The sequence below is a fragment of the Tachyglossus aculeatus genome, chromosome X1 (assembly GCF_015852505.1).
Source record: "Tachyglossus aculeatus isolate mTacAcu1 chromosome X1, mTacAcu1.pri, whole genome shotgun sequence".
Classification (NCBI taxonomy): domain Eukaryota; kingdom Metazoa; phylum Chordata; class Mammalia; order Monotremata; family Tachyglossidae; genus Tachyglossus; species Tachyglossus aculeatus.
In genome coordinates this window covers 51,822,974-51,829,228 of record NC_052101.1, presented here as the reverse complement: position 1 = coordinate 51,829,228, position 6,255 = coordinate 51,822,974, and positions in this window count along the sequence as shown.

Genomic DNA, 6,255 nt, shown 5'->3' with positions numbered 1-6,255 from the left:
GCCTGCTTGATCACCTCTGGTTACTAATGCAAAGTCCTGTCTGAAATCCCAACCTCCTGTCTCTCCCTGCTTCAACCTATACTTCACTCTGCTGCCGGGATTTTCTTTCTACAAAAACGTTCTGGGCATGTCACCCCCCTCCTCAAAAACCTCCAGTGGTTGCCTATCATCCTCCGTAGGAAGCAAAAGCTGCTCACTGTTGGCTTCAAAGCTCTCCATCACCTTGCCCCTTCTAACCTCACCTCCCTTCTCTCCTTCTACATCCCAGCCCACACATTCCACTCCTCTGGTACTGACCTTCTCAATGTGCCTCGTTCTTGCCTGTCCCATCGTCCACCCCTGGCCCACGTCCTACCTCTGGCCTGGAATGTCCTCCCTCCTCGAATCTGACAATCATAGTTCCCCCCTTCAAGCCCCTACTGAAGACTTGGGTGGGGTTTAATCACCTTGAGACAAGCTAGAAAACCTGGCCCCAGGGGATGTTGCTGTCCACCCTGCTGTATTTATCCTGTATTGTACTTTGATTAAATTAGATGCTGTACTGTAATAATAATAATGGCATTTATTAAGTGCTTACTATGTGCAAAGCACTGTTCTAAGTGCTTGGGCGGTTACAAGGTGATCAGGTTGTCCCACGTGGGGCTCACAGTCTTAATCCCCATTTTACAGATGAGGGAACTGAGGCCCAGAGAAGTTAAGTGACTTGCCCAAAGTCACACAGCTGACAAGTGGTGGAGACGAGATTTGAACCCATGACCTCTGACTCCAAAGCCCATGCTCTTTCCACTGAGCTACTCTAGGACTTAGAACAGGGCTTGACACCATAAAAAGGGGATGCATGACTTGTTTTTGTGATAACTCTCCCAGGCACTTTGTTCTGTGCTTAGCATTCAATAAGGCACTCAATAAATACCATTGATTAGTGATCAGTTGAGGTAGAAAAGCCATTGGAAAAACTGGTGAGGAGGGAGATATTTAGGAGCAGAATATATCCATCTAGAGAGAGAAGATGGGGATTACATTACCCACTCCAAGTAGCTTTTCCTGGAGGTGAGATTCAAGTACAATCATATTGTTTCACTGAAGTAAGTTACCTACTCAGCTGGGAGATTGCTAGAATTAGTGAAATCAGGCTTTATCAGCTCTGCCTTAGCCCCTGGTCCACGGGGGAATAAAAACTCAGGGCCTCATTCCAGAATAAAGTAATAATGACAATGAAGCTACTCTGACTAAACAGATCTTGAAATGGAAGCTGGATTTTCTTGGACCAACCAAGGAAAATTTCCACGTTCCTTTTCCCAAATGACTGGTTTCTCAGAGGGTCCTGGGTTCATCTCAGGACAGATCTGCCTAGCCTGATTTTGTCTTCTGGGCATCCTGGTGGGAGAAGAGTCAGAAGTGTTTATTTGGGAAATCACAAGGTGATTATCCTTTTGTTTCTAGAATCCGTGTAACCAGCAGGGAATCACTTAGAGGAAATCAGAGGATAATTTAGAACTACCTGCCTCAAGAGGGGCTCTCACATTATTTTGGGGGCTGACACTCAGCTCCAGAGCTTGGTCCTGGGTTCAGTGACATTAAGGGATTGGCCTCACAGTGAGCATTGGATTAGGTGGTCTGGGCACCTAGCCTACAGATAGTTCTCGGACCCAGATTCCCAGGAATACTGGAGACAGCAGCAGTGACCAAGTCACTGATTTGCCACTGAACAAAATTGACGCCACTGTCAGATCTCCCCATCTTGGGTCACCACCTTTTTGCTAAGTAAGTGGAGGTGTTATCCCCAGTAGCACATGTAAAAGGCACATAGATTTATCTTAGCATAAATCAAGAAGTGCAAATGTCAAAAAAGAGTCAAAAGTGGCGAGGTCTGAGTCCCAGGCACCAAATTGAAACAGAAAAAACAATGAAGGATAAAATGACCAATTTTCAAAACATTTACTTCTGGACTGTTGTCCTATGGGCAGTTGGCATTGCTGCCTCTGCATTTTCCCTTCTCACAGAACAAGATAAGGATTCTTTAGAGGGGCTCTGCTTCCCAATGTGTGTCAGAATCCAGAAGCGGTCACCAAGGCTGCCGAGTACAATCTGTGTCCAAAGAGGAACTGTGGAACCCAACAGTTTGCTGCCTTATAAAGGACACAGAAGGAGTTACCAAAAAACAGAGAAAGCAAGACATTGGTCTCCAGTAATTTTGGCCTATTTGTCCTTCCCATCAGTCCAACAGTAATATTTACTGGGTGCCTATTGTGGGCAGAGCACTCGCTCTTGTACCATTAACCCACAGCCCTAGATCACCTGCACAGTCCCAGCAATATCTTTAGAGACCTTCTCTCAAAATCTACTCCCTCCACCTGAGTATCCGACCCCATTCCTTCACACCTTATCAAAACCCTGCCCCTTCCCTTCTTCCCTCCCTAGAAACCATCTTCAACTGTTTACTCTCCTCTGGCTTCTTCCCCACTTCTTTCAAACATGCCCATGTGTCCCCTATTCTAGACTGTGAGCCTGTTGTTGGGTAGGGACCGTCTCTATGTGTTGCCGACTTGTACTTCCCAAGTGCTTAGTACAGTGCTCTGCACACAGTAGGTGCTCAATAAATACAATTGAATGGAATGAATGAATCCCTCCCTTGACCCCCATGGCTCCCTCCATTTATCACCCCACTTTCCTCCTACCATTCCACTCCAAACTCCTTGAATGCATTGTCTACACCTGCTGTCTTAAATTCCTCTCCTCCAATTTTCTCCTTGACCCCCTCCAATCTGGCTTCCATCCCCTCCACCCACAGAAGCCACCCTCTCAAAGGTCACCAGTGTGGTTTGATCTCGCCTATCTCACTGCCGACCCCTACCCCACATCCTGCCTTTGGCCTGGGATGCCCTCCTTCCTCAAATCTGAAAGACAATTACTCTCCCCCTCTTCAAAAATTTACTGAAGGTACATTTCCTCCAGGAGGTCTTCCCTGACTAAGTCCCTCTCTTTCCTCTTCTCCCACTCCCTTTTGCATCACCCTGACTAGCTCCCTTTATTCTTCCCCCCTAATTCATTCATTCATTCATTCAATCATATTTATTGAGCACTCACTGTGTGCAGAGCACTGTACTAAGCGCTTGAAAAGTACAATTCGGCAACAAATAGAAACAATTCCTACTCAACAACAGGCTCACAGTCTAGAAGGGGGGAGACAGACAACAAAACAAAACAAAACAAGTAGACAGGCATTAATATAGCATAATAATGCTATAATATAGCATTCATATAGCTTCATCTTCCAGCTTCATAATGCTGGACCTAAATAGTGATAAAGATCGTGGCCTAGTGGATAGAGCCTGGGCCTGGGGGTCAGAAGGACTTGGGTTCATTCTAGTACCAGCTCTGCTACTTGTCTGCTGTGTGACCTTGGGCAAGTCACTTCACTTCATGTTTCAGTAAATATCTGTAATTTATTTATTTGTATTGATGTCTGTCTCCACCCCTCTAGACTGTGAGCTCGTTGTGGCAGAGAATATGTCCGTTGTACATCTCCTAAGCACTTAGTACAGTGCTCTGCACACAGTAAGTGCTCAATAAATACGATTGAATGAATGAGTAAAAGTGCTTAAAGGATACAAAAGACACAATCTCTGCCCTCAAGGAATACACAATTTAATGTAATTTACAATCAGTTAACCAATAGATGTATTCAGTGCTTACTGTGGTGTGCAGAGCACTGCACTTATAAAGGAGGTTTTCCTTCAAAGGAGTTTAAAATTTATCAATTTAAAATGTAACAATTTTTAATGTAGAAGGGCTTTATAGTGTAGTGGAGTTTGCAATGTAATAGAGTTTATCATATAACAATTAATAATCTAACAGAGTTTATAATGGACTGGCATTTACAGTGTAAAGGAGTTTATTGTGAAACAGAGTTTATAAATCTAACAGAGTTTATAATGTAATGGATTGAAATCTAATGGAATTTACCAAGTAACAATATAACAATCTAAAGTGGAGTCAGAAATTCATGAGTTCTAATCCTGTTCTGCCACTTGTGGGTTGTGAGACCTTGTGAAACTCACTTCACTTCTCTGGGCCTCATTTAACTCATCTGTAAAATGGGGATTAAGACTGTGAGCCCCGTGTGGGACAGCTATCATGTCCAACCAGATTTGTTTGCATTACACCCACCCCAGTGCTTAGTGCTTAGTATTTAGTACAGCGCTTAACAAATACCACAATTAGTATTAATTTACAGCCAACAATCACCCAATATATATTAAGCTGCATCCCAACATCGTGTGCAACACAGAATACAACAATACACTTAAATTTCAGTGGGGCAGTTGGTCACCCAGTAAGTATTGCTAGCCTGCACCACAAGAGGCTCCTCCCCATTGTCATTTGCAAGCAGCAACGGTGGTCTTTGGTATAGGCCTGGAGTAGATCTACTGCTTAGTTCCCATAGCCCAGCTATCCAACCACAAGATACAACACATCCGTTGTGTGAACATTGCCCAGGTCTGCTGTGTGACCTTGGGCCTCAGTTACCTCATCTGTACAATGGGGATTAAGACTGTGAGCCCTAAGTGGGTCATGGACTGTGTCCAACGTGATTAGCTTGTTTCTACCTCCTCACTTGGTACAGCAGCCGCACATAAGCGCCTAACAAATAACGTAAAAAAAAGGGTGGGAGAGAGGTTGGTCATTTCCCTGCCCGCCCCCACTGTCATCTACTGCACAGGGTTACTATGTGTTAGTATGTTACATATGCTTGGCATGACCATTCAGATCAATCTCTCCCTGGGTAAAATGTCCTTTTTGCCACTGTGCGTGTCTAGCCACTAACATTTGAGGTCATTTTTCAGGCTGTCAGCTCTGTCTACATTGCTGCGGTGTTCCTCGTCAGTTTCCAGTTGGTACTATTCATTCATTCAATCATATTTATTGAGCACTTACTCTGTGCAGAGCTCTGTACTTATTGGAAGAGTACAATACAACAGTAAACAGACACATTCCCTGTCCACAATGAGCCTACAGTCTAGAGACAGGGGAGACAGAGATTAATAAATTACAGATATGTACATAAGTGCTGTGGGGTTGGGAATGGGGAAGAACAAAGGGAGCAAGTCAGGGCAATGCAGAAGGGGGTGGGAGAAGAGGAAAAGGGGGCTTAGTCAGGGAAGGCATCTAGGAAGCAATGTGCTTTGAAGGAGGGGAGAATAATTATCTGTCAGATTTGAGGAAGGTGGGTGTTCCAGGCCAGATGCAGGACTTGGGAGAGGGGATCGGCGGTGAGAGAGTTTAGATCCAGGCACAGTGAAAAGGTTAGCATTAGAGAAGTGAAGTGTGAGCTCTATGTTGTAATAGGAGAGTAGAAAGGTGGGGTAAGAGGGGGCAAGGGATGGAGTGCATTAAAGCCAATGATGAGGAGTTTTTGTTTGATGCAGAGATTAATATGTAACCACCAGAGTTTTTTGAGGAGTGGGGTGACATGTCCTGAACGTTTTTGTATAAAAATGATCCAAGCAGCAGATTGAAGTATGGACTGGAGTGGGGAGAGGCAGGAGGTTGGGAGGTCAGCAAGGAGGCTAATGCAGTAACCTAGGTGGGATAGGATGAGTCATTGTATTAATGTGGCAGCAGTTTGTAAGCGCAGATTTTAGTGATGTAGTGAACGTGGGACCAACAGGATTTAGTGATGGATTGAATATGTGGGTTCAATGAGAGAGAGGAGTAAAGGATCACGCCAAGGTTATGGGCTTGTGAGACGGAAGGATGGTGGTGCCGTCTACACTGGAAAGTCAGGGGAAGGACATGGTTTGGGTGGGAAGATAAGGAGTTCTATTTTGGACATGTTAAGCTTGAGGTAACAGGAGGACATACAAGTAGAGCTGTCTTCAAGGCAAGGGGAATTACGAGACTGCAGAGAGGGAGAGAGATCAGGGCTGAAGATGCAGATTTGAGTATCATCCGCATACAGGTACTAGTTGAAGTTATGGGAGCAAATGAGTTTTCCAAGGGAGTGGGTGTAGATGGAGAATAGAAGGGGACCCAGAACTGAACCTTGAGGTACCCCCACAGTTAGGGGATAGGAAGCAGGGGAGGAGCCCACGAAGGAGACTGAGAGATAAGCCAGAGAGATAAGCAGCATGGCTCAGTGGAAAGATTCCGGGCTTGGGAGCCAGAGGTCATGGGTTTGAATCCCAGCTCTGCCACTTGTCAGCTGTGTGACCTTGGGCAAGTCTTTTAACTTCTCTGTGCCTCAGTTCCCTC